This window comes from Aythya fuligula, chromosome 3, assembly GCF_009819795.1.
Source record: "Aythya fuligula isolate bAytFul2 chromosome 3, bAytFul2.pri, whole genome shotgun sequence".
Lineage (NCBI taxonomy): Eukaryota > Metazoa > Chordata > Aves > Anseriformes > Anatidae > Aythya > Aythya fuligula.
Window position 1 is genome coordinate 64,092,928 of NC_045561.1, and position 16,589 is coordinate 64,109,516.

The following is a 16,589-nucleotide window of genomic DNA, read 5'->3' on the forward strand; positions in this document are numbered from 1 at the left end:
TGTATGGAATAACATGGAAATGTATGTAAAAGTATGGAATACCATACTTTTATTTTTATCTCAAATTAATGTATTGTTTGGAAGACATAACATAGGACTGGAAATATACTCTTTCATCATCATCTGTTGCTTCCTCTCATTATCATTAGCTTTTCCAATTCCATACAGAACATTAAATTTTCTACCACTACTGTAATTTAGAAGGATGATCCTGATTGTTTTATAACTGGGAAATTGCATCTAACTTCTAGCATAAATTTATTCATGATCAACACACACTTGTTGTTTTTCTTTAATCCTTTAGCAACACCTCATGTGTTGTGCTCAGTGATAAACATTATCTTCTATAAAGCTGTACTTCATGGATATAGACGTATATAAACTTAGGTTTGCATCGTATTCAAGATCAGGAATATCATACAATCATAGAATCAGCCTGACCTTCCCCTGACCCAGCTCCATGTTGTTTCCTCAGATCCTGTCGCTGTCCCAGAGAGCAGAGATCAGCACCTGCCCCTCTGCTCCCCTTATGAGGGAGCTGCCGCCCTCCCCTCAGCCTGCTCTTCTCCAGGCTGAACAATCCAAGTGACTTAAGCAGCTCCTCATACATCTTCCTCACTAGACCCTTTACTATCTTTGTTGTCCTCCTTTGGACACTCTCAAACAGTTTTATATCTTTCTTATACTGTGGCACACAAAACTGCACACGGTGCTCAAGGTGAGTCTGCACCACTGCAGAGCAGAGTGAGACAATTCCTTCCCTTGGTCAGCTGGCAATGCTGTACTTGATGCACCCCAGGATACAGTTGGCCCTCCTGGCCACCAAGGCATGTTGCTGGCTCACGTTCAGCTTGACGTCAATCAAAAACTCATGTCCTGTGACTAATCAGAATGCTAGACCTTTTTTCTTCCTCTGTCTTTTTCATCTTTTCTGCCCAGGTTACAGCAGGTTTTCTTATTAATTCCTGAACAACTGACCTTGAATTTACAGTACTACAATTTCTGTTTCTTAAAGCTTGAAGGTAGTCTGCTCTTCCTGTATTACATTTTGATCATGCATTGTGTTGAAATGCCTCTATATCAGCACCATTTCACTAGCTCAGTACAACTTCTGTCAAGGTCATATTGTAACCTTTTTAAAGATCAAGAATCAGATATTTACTGGGTTTAGCAAATGTGTATTATTGAGTAGTTTTTTAGGCCTCAGAACTCATCATATCAGAGTTAAGAAGAACTCCTAAGATTCAACATTTTTTTTTCTCTTTTATTAAGAAACATAATTTCTTCAAAATAAAAAGTCAATAGCATTTTCTAAAAACCTGAAACTCTCATGTCTAAAACACAATTCTAGTATTCAGCATCACTTTACTACTGTGAATATAATTTTTCAAAAGTACCATATATAGTTGAAATATTTCCCTTAGTTTATCTTGTCAATCACATTAGAATAATTTACAGTCTGAGAGGAACAGGGCTATTAATAAGTCTTATTTCTAACCATTCAGGCACTTTATCGCTAAGGTATGTATAAAAATATGCTGGACATATGTATGAGCATAGTTATCAAAGGTTTCTCTAGTAATGGTACAGTAGTGAAAAGACTGATATCTCTTTTTTTCCAGAGATTTGAGTTGGAGTTTCCCTCTGGAACCATGCTGATAGCTCCCCCCAGTTAACACAGCTGTAAATATATTTCAGCCATTTAGTCCGGAGAGCCAAAACTGCTAGATATTTTATTAATTGTCTCATTTTATTGCATATATAGGCTAGGGAATATGACATTCCTAATGCTAGCCTCAGTTACTATTTTTGATCTAAATACTCTGCTGAATTAGGACTGTTGGCTCGGCATGTCTATTAAGATTTTTTTTTTATTCTTCTGGTGTTTTACACACACACAAAAAAAAAAAAATCAGTACAGAAATTCTCTAGTCAGCACAAGTGGCTTGAACAAATAACAAAACATCCTTAATACTGTGGAAATGTATTATACAGTATATATTACAGACTGATTCCAAAGCTTTTTTTTTTTTTTTTCCTCTCTCAGCAAAGAGAGTCTATTAAGAAAGCTGCAGGTCCCTGAGGCAGATCAATTTTTATTGCCGTAAAATTGTTTTGCGATTTTATTTCCTGACTAGAAGTAAGAGTTTCTGATTGATGATGTTTTTTGATGTTCAATTAATTATATACAAAGATAAAGAGACAAGGTTGTTCACTGGGGAACAGTAATGTGTCAAAAATTAGCAATAAAACAGTAAAAGCAACAGAAAATCTGTAACATACAGTTTACTGTGATCTTTTTCACCATCTTGTTCTTATAGAAGAGAGAAGAATTTGGGGGGCAAAAGAATGGTTCATCTGGTGCAGCAAGCATGAATCTCAGTTAGCTTCTGTGCAAACTCTGCATTATTGTTGCATTAAACAATGGGACCAGAGTTGTTTTGACATTGTTTTGACACATCCTGCAGTCTGATCCATCCCGGAACACAGAAGCTTTTAATATTTCTGCATTATATTTTATACTTTCCATTATAAAGGAATTTCTGCTATTCACGAAAGAAAGGATAGAACATCCATAAGTAAGCAACTTCTGAGAATCAATCAAATACAATTCTAAATGTAGTTATCATTCAGTGTGGTGACTCAGTGACATTTATGACAGTAAATGTTTCATTTACTGAGAATAGCTGGCATGAAACTGTCAGTCTCTCTGTGAGTAACTCTCTTTCTCTGTAGAACAGGGTGGCTTCACTCTCTTGTTTTCCAGAACAGGATGCCTGCATGAAAACTGCTCAATGGAAATGGTTCCTGGAAGGCTCTGATTTCTGAGGAATTGTCTAGGAAAAATTTAGCTGATCCATTCTCACACCTTATTGATATCAACATTGCAGTGCAATGGAACATTGCAAGGTACTGTTTAATTCAACAGACCTGGATTTATAATCCAAATATATTCTCTAGATCAATTGAGGTTAGTCTCTGGTATTACAGAAAGTGACATAGATGGCAAAGGCACAAATAGGGGAGATTTTCCTATAGATTCCCTTCTAATCAGTAGGAGAGGGTTGTCTGAAGAGCTGGAAAGCAATTTGGGAGTGAACATCAACATCTGTTATGATTGAAGAAAATTTCAAGAAAACTTTTTTCAAATAATTTAACAAATTTTTAAGAGATGACTCATGTGAAGCCTGTCAATGTAAGAAAAAATATCATGAGAAACTGAAATTTTCTCTGAGAAATTGCATTTAGGCCACTCATGAAAACTACAGCTGCCAAAAATGGGGGAAAGAAAGTAGCAAGTGACCATTTTGGAGATAAATCTGGTTCTCTTCTTTGGTTCAAAAACATACATGTGTTTGATTCTTCTTTGATTCAAAAACATGCACACAAAAACATGCCCCCATAGGCAGCAGCTCCCAACAGATCAATGTTTTCTGCATGAGCTACTCTCCCCAGGCTACAGCTCTGGCCCAGATTCTGCTCCTGCAGGGGCTCTCTATTGGCTGCAGCCTCCTCCAGGCCACATCCAACTGATCCATCGTGAGCTCCTCCATAGGCTGCAGCATGGAAATCTACTCTGCTGTGTCCCTCCTCTGGACTTGCTCCTAGTCCATGTCCATCATGTATTAGGGGCCCCAGAACTGAATCGTTCTTTGTGAAACTGCAGGTGGGGTCTCATGAGTGTAGAGTAGAGGGGGAAAATCACCTCCCTCAACCATACTCCTTTTGAAGTAGCCCAGCATACAGTTGACTTTCTGGGGTGCAAGTGAACATCGACAGCTCATGTTGCATTTCTCATCAACCAACACTCTCAAGTCATTCTCAAATCTGCTCTCAATCCATTCTCTGCCCAGCCTGTATTTGTGCTTGGGATTATCCTGACCCAGGTACAGGACCTTGCACTTGGCCTTTTTGAATTTCATGAGGTTTGTATAGGCACACCTTTCAAGCCTGCCCAGGTTCTTCTGGATGGCATTCCTTATGTCCTGCATGTCAGCTGCACCATACAGTTTGGTATCATCAGCAAACTTGTTATTATTACTGATTTCCACTTGGAAGTTGAGCCATTGGCTGCAACTCTTTGAGTGCAATCATCCAGCCAATTCCTTATCCTCTGAGTGGTCCATCCACCAAGTCCATGTCTCTTTTGTAGAAAGCCACCAGGCTTGTCAGGCATGATCTGCCCTTAGTGAAACTATGGTGGCTGTCACACATCACTTCCTTATTTTCCATGTGCGTTGGCACAGTTTCCAGGATCTGCTCCATGATCTTGCAGGGCACAGATGTGAGACTGACTGTCCTGTAGTTTACCGGGTCTTCCTTTTTTAAAAAGGGAGGTTGTATTTCCCCTCTTTCACTCAGTGGGAACTTCACTGGACTCCCACAGCTTCCCAAATATGGTGGACAGTGGCTTAGTAACTTCCCTGTGAGGACCAGGGCTTGTGAACATGATGATGTTTCTATCTGTCTATAGATGGCTTCATCTTCTTGGTCTTCCTGATCAGGTTGCCTGTAGCAGACCCCCACAATAATGTCACCTGTCCCTGCACTACCTTTAATCCTGACCCATAAACTCTGTCAGCTCCTCACCCATCCCCAGGCAGAGCTCCATGCACTCCCTTTGCTCATTAACATAGAGGGTGATGCTCCCTCTTCAGCTCTCCTGCCTGTCCTTCCTAAAGAGTCAGTATCCTTCCATTCCAACACTCTGAAGAAGCTGATGTAGATTTCTCAGAGCAAATCATGTTAAGAAAAGCACAGTTCCTTCTACATCTGAGTAATAGATTTTGTGGCTAAGGAAGAAATAGTATGGTTATGCATCTTGACTTTAGGAAGACTTTTGACACTGGTTAGTATTACAGTATTGTAGGCAACCTAAGGAAAAAGATCTGCAACAAGTCAGATCCTCCACAGGCAGGATGCATTAATACAGGAAGGAGGAAAACATTATATACATGTATAATTTATATAAAAGGCATGTTCTTGTTTAGTCTAAGAAAAAAGGAGGAATGATAATATTGTTCAAGTACAAAAAAAGGCTGTTACAGATGAAGAAAAAGTCTTTTCTCTGTCTATAGTGGATATAAGAAGGAGTAAACTGCAGTAGGAAAGGTTCGGGGAAGCCCTCAGGTAAAAATGTCAGTGCTTTGGAATAGGAAGGCATACCTGTGGGCACCAGGAGAGAAAGGCAGAGGAGGCAGGGCCATATCTGTCATTGGAGGGTTTTACAAACAAAGAAGGTTTGTCTGGAATGGGATAAATACAGTTAATTGAGGAGCTAGACAAGATTAAATTTAGTGCAATAAAATCCAATTTTTGTTGCTAAGTCCCTTGCTACCGCCTGCTGAGGTCTCTGCTGTTTCCTCAGTACCAGTCTTCATGTTCTTTGGTGGCTATGGTAGTTTCAGTTTTGATCATCTGTCTGAAAAAAGACAAATATAACAACCTCAAGATATGATAAATGGATTCGGAAGCTGGTACACATATGCTGCCTCCTTTATGTTTAACTTTAGTGCTGCCTGGCATGAAGTAGAAAATGCTGAGGTGTGTATGTTTTTGCAGGGAACATACAATATCCTACTGCAAAGGTCATATACCATGAGAAATAAAGTAGAAACTGTTTGTGAAGCAGAAAGCCTTATTTCAGGTTGTAGAACTACCTTGCTTATCTTACTGTTTGTAAAACGCAGGTGACTATATTTTTGTATTTTGGTGGCATTTTTGTTGGGCATAATGACCTTATTTTAACAAAATCACATGACAGAGTGGTTTGAAGACCACTCAAGCAAAAATCTTGAAGTAAAAAGGCTGCCAAAAATAAGTACACCATAGGTCCATCCAGCAGCTGGGCTCAGATACTTGTTCTGCCCAATCACTGACCCTTGATCCCAGTTTTCCCCACTGCTGGCCCCTGGACATATGAGTTCCCAAGGCCCACTCCACTTCCCAGTGGAGACCTATCACACACAGCTGGCCAGGACTCCCCTGGTCCCTGCTTGTGCTCTCATCCTTATCAACACAGAGGCACCCTCACAGACAGAGCTGACTTTTAAAGGCCCATTCCTGCCCTCGCTATCAGGGCACCTCATCTACTCATCAGCTTGTCCCATGATGTTTGCTGCCGATCACACAGTCATTTGCACATCCACACTCACTCCAGTCACTGACACCCACATATACACATGCACACAGAATGAAGACACCCTTCTCAGAAAATTGTTGAAGGTGCAATTTAATAAGGAGACAGGGAAGACTGCAGAGATCTGGCACAGGGCATGCGTGGAGAAGCATATCAGCTGGCAAATCACTATATGCCAACAGGCCCTTTTATTTCCTTATTCCTCTATTTTCCACACATCTTCCTATCCACATCACTTAAATCCTTCCATTTTTAAGCCTACAATTTCTTCCATAAGCATCCCATAATAAGCCCTGTGCAATCCCAAATGTTCTTCCTCTGTGTCCCATAATGTGTCCCATACTCCTAGGCAGTGACCCTCCTTAGTCTGAAGGGTGATCCAGAGAGATGCCCTGGCTGGTTGGTTGTGATAGGTCTCAAGCATGGAAAATTGGCTGTCCTGGAAGGGGCTTGGGCAGGAGGTCATTCCTCTGGAGTCCTTGATTTGGGTTCACTGTGACCCTGTTCTTCCCTGGTCTTGTGGAAATGTGCCTTGTTGGACTCTTCTGCATTGGGCCTGGCAGACAATAGGGTAGGTTATTAGTCAAATTACTACTCTCACTATTGTCTCTCTGTGTTTTCTTTGCATGTGCAAGTGAGCTTCCTACCACTTAACCTAACAAGTGCTACATGATACGGAGTTACTCCATGGCTTAAAAGCATGTGGGAATCAGAATACAACTGCTAGAGAAACAAAGACCTGTGAATATATTTTAGTACAGTACTGTCTGCTTCTATGAAAGGTAATAATATTAATCTTTTCCTAAAATATTTTGATAGATTTTCATCTAAGGGAATGGCTTGTCCCATGAAAACAGCAGTATGTATGGACATAACAAATGCTATGTTTCTGTACTTTTTTTTTTTTTACTTTTTTTTTTCTGCTTTGGAGATAAGACAGAAAAAAAAAAAATGAAATTAAATATAAATTTCAAAATTATTTTAATTTTCCTAATCTCTATTCCATTTAAAACAGTTTTAAGAAGTTTCAGAAACAATCTGAAGGTCATTAAAAACATACATCAGTCTCGCTTCCCTCTTGTCTACCAGCAATATTTCCAAAGAAATATGATGCCATTAGTTCCTTGCTACTAATGGCACACTTGCTAACTCTCCCAAGAGTTCCTGGAGTGCAAAGCATGAGTTACTGTTAATATAATATATTTTATTTATGCTGGATTTCACAGTAGAAAATTCAAAACATACCTTATTGAGAATCTGCTCCTTATCATCTATCTATACTTCTAAGTCAAGATTTTCCCAGAGATATCCAAAAGAATCATGGATGTATTAAACTAACAGATTTTATCTTTATTTTATCTTTATCTCTTTATCTTGCCTTCCTCTCCTGCATTTCTCTTGTAAAGGTTATTTAAAAATAATAATAATAATAATCTGCTTTGGTTTTTTACTTAGTACATTAACTCAAGAGATTTTGCTGTTGTTGGTGGGAGCCAGTAGGAACAAAGGAGGGATTTCACATGTGAAAGCAGTTTTAGATATGTTATCTCTCATTCTGCCTATCTTTCCATGTCACCTGATCCAAATGCCAAGCTGAAATCCTCAGGCATAGAAGAAGCATGTCCCATTTACTATGTTTCTTTTTCCATGTGCTAAGGTACTCCTAACATTTGTTGTTGTTGTTTTTCCTTCCACTAAAGAGAGAAGAAATATCACTACCAAATTCACTGTGAAAGATATTAATTAGAACTGTTGTCATTAGAGTGATCATAATCCACGTCATTTATGGATGGATAAATTGAAACATTTATAGACTTTCATACAGAAGATAAATGTATACAATGACATAAAATAAACAAGATGTTATTCATAATTCCAATGTTATGTTTTCTTCAATACCTGTAATTGATGTTCTTCTTGGGCTTCATTCACTATATTACTCAACTCTTCTATATGAATGGCAAATATATTACAAAAAGAATATATTGGCTAACATGTAAAATTTATTGCATGAAGAAACTCCTTTTAATGCAAATAAGTGCCTCTGTTCTATGCTTACTGGAAAAAATTACATGGTTTAGCAAAGCTGGTTTTGATCTCAGTGTAAAAAGAATTTCAACAGCTCCATTCCCTTAATTGGATTTGATATGCATTGTAAACCAAGCAGTAGCCTTCACTCAGCTGCAAAAAAATAAGCCAAGCTTTAAAAAGCATGCTGTTGCAGACATTTACAATAAATATTGAGAGTCACTAATAGGTCCATGCATCTTTTTTCTTCCTTACACAAAGGGTAAACAAGACATTTGTGTCCGCTACTTTTAGAGCATAAAGGTTGGATGCTGCTAAGTACTAAATGTCGAGAGATGTACCTATACAAGGCTATGATTCTAAATACAGTCTTACTCCCAGTTGGATTTGAATTACATGTTTAAACTGAGCTATGTGTCTAAGTGCTTTGGTGGATGAAAGTAAAGTTTTTGACTCTGTGAGATCAAGTCCTAGGAAAGAAGTAGTAACTTCCACTGATAGCCTTTTTGAGCAAAGTATAATAGCATACGGACTTCAGCATCACAGAGAATGCAATGACATGCCTGTAACAGACATTTTATTCAAAGAATTCTGTATAAATGTAAACATATATATGCATACTGTTGAAAATGTACTTTTTTATGTGGCTGTTCTAGCATGTTGGAGAAGTTAGTCTCGGTGTGTACTGGGACACGAAGGAAGGAAGGAAGGAAGGAAGGAAGGAAGGAAGGAAGGAAGGAAGGAAGGAAGGAAGGAAGGAAGGAAGGAAGGAAGGAAGGAGGGAAGGAAGGAGGGAAGGAAGGAGGGAAGGAAGGAAGGAAGGAAGGAAGGAAGGAAGGAAGGAAGGAAGGAAGGAAGGAAGGAAGGAAGGAAGGAAGGAAGGAAGGAAGGAAGGAAGGAAGGAAGGTGGATGCAATTATATAGGTTGTATGGGCACATCTGTCATCACTGTGACCAAAATGTTTACCTTAGCAAACAGTACTCTATTAAATATCAAAGTGAATTATTTGAATTTGAAACTGTAGAGGAAACCTGGCCCACTTTCTTGCAAGCCTTGTTGGTTTAAACATAAAAAGCTGATGATGGTTTTGAAGTCCTGAATTAGATGCATGAACTCTTGGTCTTTCTCTATATTTAGGTAACACAGAGAACATATTTCCTACTTATTATTTCTTATTCAGCTAATAGTCTGATTTCTTTAACCATTGAATGATTCTATTTTAGACTCAAAGTCATTCTTTTCCCTTTACAAAGTCCATAGTCCTTCATCTATAAACCTTGAAGGTTTTACTTTTGTTTGCTTGCAAATATTCTCAGCATCTCATTGCAACGTTGATGTTTTCTCAAATTGTTCTTAGGCTACAAGGTGGTTCTTGATGCTGAATTTCCTCAAGATTTTTTTGGTCTTATACTTTTCATAATAGCAAAAGTAAGGTAAATTCCTATTTGTAGTATAGATATTTGTTTTAATGAGTATTTACTTGAGTAAATGAGTGCCTGCATAATTGAGCAAAACACAGAACAAAGATAATTAAACATACCAATAGGTTATGTCACTTGTTTACAGATTGAAGCCATTTCTTCAATGGCTGGTTTCCTGAAGCAACTTCTCAATATCTAATGATATTGCTGCTTCCATACTACAGTCATCTGAAGATTCAGTTAATTTATATCTACTACACAGAATATTATTTTATGATAGTCATTTTTTATCATAGTTATGATAGTCATTTTTATGGACAGAACAAGGTGATTTTTTTCAATGAGGAAGGGAAGTCATTCCTTTCAATAAAAAAGAAACTTCAAACTGTTTTTTGCCTTAGGCCTTATGTAATCTCCTGCTAATTCTACCATATCTGAATGTTCATGGATAAGACTGCAGTGTGCAAAGTGCGGCCTGTAAGAGTTTACACAAGCTTATGTAGAAAGCAAGAAAGGTTATAGTATTAGGTAGAGACTCCTGGAACTTTTGTTAAAGTTCTGGCTTCATCAGAGACATATATTTGTTATTTGTTACGTTACATTACATTATGTTATGTTACGTATTATATTTGTATTTTATTGTATTATATTTATTACATTTATTGTATTTATTATATTTGGCAGGGGGGTTAGAACTAGATGATCTTTCAGGTCCCTTCCAACCCAACCCATTCTATGATTCTAGGAAATATTTCACTGTTTATCTCAGCAAAACAAACAAAAGATTTTGTAAGACCTCCAGATGACCATTTGTTCAACCCAAAATGAAACTTTTTTGGTTTGGTTTGGTTTTGGTCACTGTTATAAAACTTTCTACCTTATCTTAAAATTAAAGCAACTAAACTTTTAAAGAAAATATCTAAATTAAAAATGGAAATAGTTTTAACAGTTTTGAACTTTGCAAAACACACCATTTTGATTACTGGAATGCTCAAAATAAGAATTAAAGACAGCAGAATTTGAAGATAAGCCAAATTATTTGTGTAACTCAAGACAAAACTTTTATTCATACATAGTTATACTTGCCACAATACCTTATCTTATGTCAAACAAACAAACAAACAAAAAATAACAAATTTACGTCAGACCCATGTCAATCTATTGAATGAAGAAAGTTATGTTGAGTTTATCAGCAGGTGGAGTTAGTGACTCAGTACTTATTTATGATTAAGCAGTAAGACTCAACCAAGAAGACAAATAAGCTTACAGCCACAAGAATAATCCTCCTTGTTACAGGAAGACAGTAAAATGAATTTATATCAGCCAAGGTTGCTTGTATATGTAGTGGAGATGTATTTTTATGAAAACAAAAGCAAAAACACAACAGCATTTTAGCATTCAGTAGTCAGTGGAGTATAGCGTCATATTCATTTTCTTCCCTCTTCCCTTCCTCTCTCTGCTGTAAAAAAAAAAAAAAAAAAAAAAAAAAAGTTCTTCAGTTCTTCCAGAGTTCTTCCAGGGGCAGGGGATTCCAGTATTACTGCATTTTCCAGGAGAACGAAAGCTGGAGACATGGAACCTCTACTGTTAGTTGTAAATTTGAATTCAAGCCTCCCTCTTCTCAGGCATATTCTACATGTATAAAACTACACCAACAACGTCTAAGTGCATAATATTTCACCAACAATGACCCCTGCTCTTTCCATAATTTTGGTGATCTTCAGCAGAAAATAACTGACTTCTGTCTATTGTAATATTTTTGACTGACATGTAGGAACCAAGAAGAAGTCTCTGAGTAATTAATCTTACTTTCATGTGGTCATTTATGTCATTATTGAATGTCTGTACCTAATTTTTGGAGTAAAGACAGTTTTAAACCTACCTCCATGTCATTTGGGTTTTTCCTGCTGGCTAAGTATGCATTTCAGATCTTGTTCTGACTTTTGCATGTGACAACTATTCAGGTATAATACCTCTCATTTTCAGCTGCTGTTTCTGAATTCCACTACCAGACTGGTATACATACTCTTTTGATTTCACAGTGCTCAACAGTACAACTATAAAGTACTCACATGAACATGGGCTTAAATCTTTGACAAGCAGCTTACTTCCATGAAAATGCCCCAAATTTATTGACATTATTAAATTTTCTCCTGGGCAGCTAGCATAAATCCAAATGACTTCAAGTTAATTCTTAATGACTGAACTATTAAGAAATTTTTCAATTATTTTATTACAGGAATTGCCTTAAAGTAAAATATTTTAACCCTTTTTTTTAATTATCCACCACCACCACCAATAATAATAATAATAATAATACCTAGCTTCACTCTCATATTTGAAAGTTACATTAAATGTTTAAGATGTTCTAACAATTGTCTACTCATAAAATTGAACAAAGCTGCAAATGTAGGTCTAATTCAAAGTCCATTCAAATCCACAAATGAATTTCATAGTCTCCATTGCTATTTGAATCATACTCCCTGATGTGAGGAATAATCATAAATAATCAGTAAGAGAACAAAAATAAACCTTTATCTCATGAATACAAGGTGAGAGGTACCACATATAATGAAAAAAAAAAAAAAAGCATATTGGGAAAAAAAAATCACAAATGGGAAATCCTAATCAGCATACTCAATCAGATCATTTCAATGATATGCTTGCTGGTGACCTTCAACACAGGTGATAAGTATAATTGGAAAATGTAATGCATTATGCATTTTAGTGTATAGTTCAAAAGCCCAATTTCCCCTTCATCCACCAGTCATTATTTTGTACAGGGAAATGAACAATGTTTCATAGTTAATGTGCTAGTATATAATTCAACATGTACTTAAAATCCATGAATCATACAATAAAAGATATACCCATGTTCCAAATGATGACTTCTAAAATTTGTAAAACTGTTATTTCCCCTCTTCACTTTAAATGTGCACAATACTCAGTGGAGATTTTGATTGTGCTTGTGTCCTGATAAGGACAAAACCTTTTCTATTACTTCAAACTTCCCTTAAGACTCAGAAACTCTTAGATTGATATATTTGTCTACACTTCATATCATCATCTAGAGACACTTCTATCCACATCACTAAGATATTTTTCCCATAACCACTGTTATCTACTGCTACATTTTTATGTAAGGTATGATAATATTGCACTACTGTACATTTCTCATTTGTTCACTATTTCTTTTTTCCATTACATTTCTAAACTTAGATTTTTTTTTATTGGGTAGAGATTTATTATTAGTGCCTGTTTAATCTGACCTTGGTTATCTAGCTAGACATACAGCTTTATGACTTAGGTTTATTGACCTTTACCTTCTAGATAATTCTACTTTTGATCAAAATATAGTTAACAATTTTGGATTTTCTATATCACTCTTTAAATAGCTATTTCCATTTAGATAACCTGCATTAAAAGCTTTGCATCCCTGCCCATGGCAAGGGGATTGAAACTAGATGACCTTCCAACCTAAGCCGTTCTATGATAAGGTTCTATGAAAAAGAAGTAAAAAAAATTAGGCCATATTAATACCCAGAAGGAGCTATCCCTACGTTAGAGGGTATCTATTCGTGGTTGCAGATGGATTCTAGGTCCATGTCACTTTTTTTTTTTAAATGGAGGACTATCTAAGTATGCTGCTGTTCCAGTTTATTTTTATTTCTAAACAACCTCGGTGTTCAAAATGGGTCAGTGAAGTCAATGATTGAGTTATCAACTATAAATATTGGAAGTATCAGTCATGCTTCCACAAGGAGAAGGGTGTATATCATGCTGCAAGTTTTTATTGGAATGTATTTTGAGACTGTCTTAAAGATATTTTTTTCCTCATTGCTATTCTGTAAGATGAGAATCATTTGCCTTGTACGTATATATATATATGCAAGTATATATATATGCAAGTATATATATATGCAAGTTATTTATGAGGGTTCACAATTTAAATAGTCATCCATTAAACAGCTTAGACCAGTCTAAGGATCCTTGAGGTCTTTCACAGAATGCAAGCTTTCAGAAGGGCCATAGTCATTTCATGTACTTCGTGCAAGTAGCTCCTGATCTTGCAATGTGAGTATATATTTCTTTGTTTTTACTGACTACTGGAATTGATTTAGTTACATACTGACATAAACTATCTATCACCAAGTCTAATATGTATGTGTATGGGTGCTGAAGGTAAGTGCTAAGGATCAAACTAAACAAAACAAAATATGTAGGTTACAATCAAATATCATTCATCTTTAGCTGTGGTCAACATTAAAGAACTGGGGTAATATTCATGTGAAGTAAGTATTAGGTGGTATTTCCACTATAACATTCAGTTGTTGCCCATATTTAGCTACGTATGTGTATGTGTGTAGGTTTATGACTAAGTCAACAAACTTCCATTTAAGTTGTCACCAGAGTATGTTTCATTTGCTTGTATGGACACAGCCATTTTTTCATGTTGCTTCATGGATGCCTGGCTTTGCGCCTTTCCTTGAGAGGTTCCTATCTCTTCTTATTTACTGTAAACACAGCTGATTAACAGCAATAGAATCCCCTACAGAGATCTAGCACTTAGGGACTTAAGAGAGACTATCACAATTTGTTTTTCAAAATCTTAGCGACAATGTACAGAAGCATTTAGGACTTTGCATTAGCTTTTCCTGTAAAGCATTACAATGAAGAAAACATAAAATACAAATGAACACTCTTTAAATTTACTGAAAGGTAGGCTCTTTTTTTTCTTTTTTTTTTCTTTTTTTTTTAATCAAATATAGAGAATCATGTTCACACTGTCAGACAGGACAGGAAGATCTAAAATATTCTCAAGGTGTATTAAACTAGTACATTTGAGATTTTAAATGCAAAATAATTTTATTTAACTGCAGAGATAGACCAATAAAACATCTACCTAGTCCACATTTTGAGAAATATACAAATGAAAAACAAACAAAAATCTGTTGGTCTTACTGTATCTTAATGGTCTGCACTGTACAAAATATTTTAGTCCCAGAAGATATTGTCCATGATACCCAGGTTGCAATAACTTGATCATGTTATGTAGGCATTTGAAATTACTTTTTTTTTTGCAGGATTATATAAGAAAAATCTGTTGGCAAGATGAGCGATCTGTTTTGGCATTACCTATAGAAATTAAGTTATCCAGTTCAGCAAAGGCTTAGCTATGCATGTCTCCTATATAAGTAATCTCATCAGTTTCATTGGAACTGTAGATATGAACAGTTTGACTACAATTTAAGACCTTCTCAGGATTATGAATCTTAACACTAGACAGGTATTTTGAAAAATCTATGCTAATGGCAGCAGCACTGTGACATAAAGATATTTTTAATAGTATCTTGTTATTCATTTACCTAATATTTCATTAACCACAGTCTCACATTCCCTGAGTTCTTTGAAAAAATACGAGCTTTCAGAAGAGCCAAGGTCATTTCATTTACATGGAAAAAAAAAAAAAATGTTAACACAAAGCTCAGAAAATGAGTCTTGCACTCCATGGTATAATACTTAGATTGGTAACAGTGAGTACTGGGGAGAAGGGAAGGATCTGGGAAGAGTATAGTGCTACAGTATTTATTTGCTTTTTGTCACATTTGACACATTTCTAATTTTTAATTAAAAATAAAAGCTGTCATTGTTTTAGAGCAACCTAAAGAGCAAAAACATAAGCATTCAGGTCACAGAAATTTAATATTTTTAAAACTACAGGAGTTTCAAATGCTCAAATATCCTTCAGTCATGTACAGTCCAGAGAAAAGAATCAGTCTTCAAGAAGTTGCCAGTATCATAGAATCATAGAATGACTTGGGTTGGAAATGACCTCAAAGATATTATTATTATATTATTATAGTTCCAACCCCCCTGCCATAATCAGGGATGCCACCCACTAGGTCAGGTTGCTCAGGAAAGTTCAGGTTGCTCAGGAAGATCAGGCTGCTAAGTAAATTTGTTCTACAAAAAAATGCAGGTTGATTCATTTACTGTCTTAATGTAAGAGACTGACCCTCTGTGTAAGTACTAAAATGCAGTGTTATATCCAAGGCTGAAGTCTGTTATTACTTTAATACTCTCTTTTGGGATATTATATATAGATATTTGCACATTCAAACACCCATGTTCATATACCTGTAAGTATGCCTTATCTGCATAGTAGTTACATAGAACAGAGAATTGGTTTCTTAGCACTATACTCCATGACAGTTCTACAGCAGTTCTACTATTGCTTTTTGTAGGATCATATCAACATACTATTTTCAGTTTTAAAAAGAAACAGCACCACCTTGTATCCCAAAATAAAGCTACAGCTATTCAGTATCTTTCTAAATGGCCGTGCAATATATGCACATGCATAAAAACATATTTATTCAACCAAAAAAAGGTAAATGTTTTAGAAATGTTAAAGTAGAACATTAAACCTTGAAACCTCAGTTCAAGACACTTATTTTTAGAATAATGTTGTTACAGAGAGATGGATGAGTATTTGAACTAAAGTTATTTTTTGTTACTGAAGGCTTTTGAGTTATGTTCTGTTTGTGAATGAAAAGATTAGGTTCAATTTGCATTATCCACAGGATCATACTACTTGGTTTTCTTATCTAAACAGTGATAAATGTTGGTGAAAATGCTTTAGAAACAAAGTTCCAAAAAGGTCTCTATAAATAATTCATCAACTATACTCATTAGTTGATACTTGCTCTGCTGCACTTCAAATGTTTGTCATTGAAAGCAGAGAAAATATAATATGATGTAGGTAACTAGCCATCCACCACTGAGAAGAAAAGCAAATCGTTATGTAGTCCACAGCTGAAGAAATTATTTGTCCAAATTATATAGTGAAAATTTATGAATACATTAAAGGTAAATTATGATCTATTGGCAAAGCATTCTTAATAAAAACTAATTATATTTGTAATGAGAACTGTTTTTAACCAATCTTTAAAGTGCTTATTGGAGAGAAAACTATTTCCCTACTCATCACTAGTGTTTC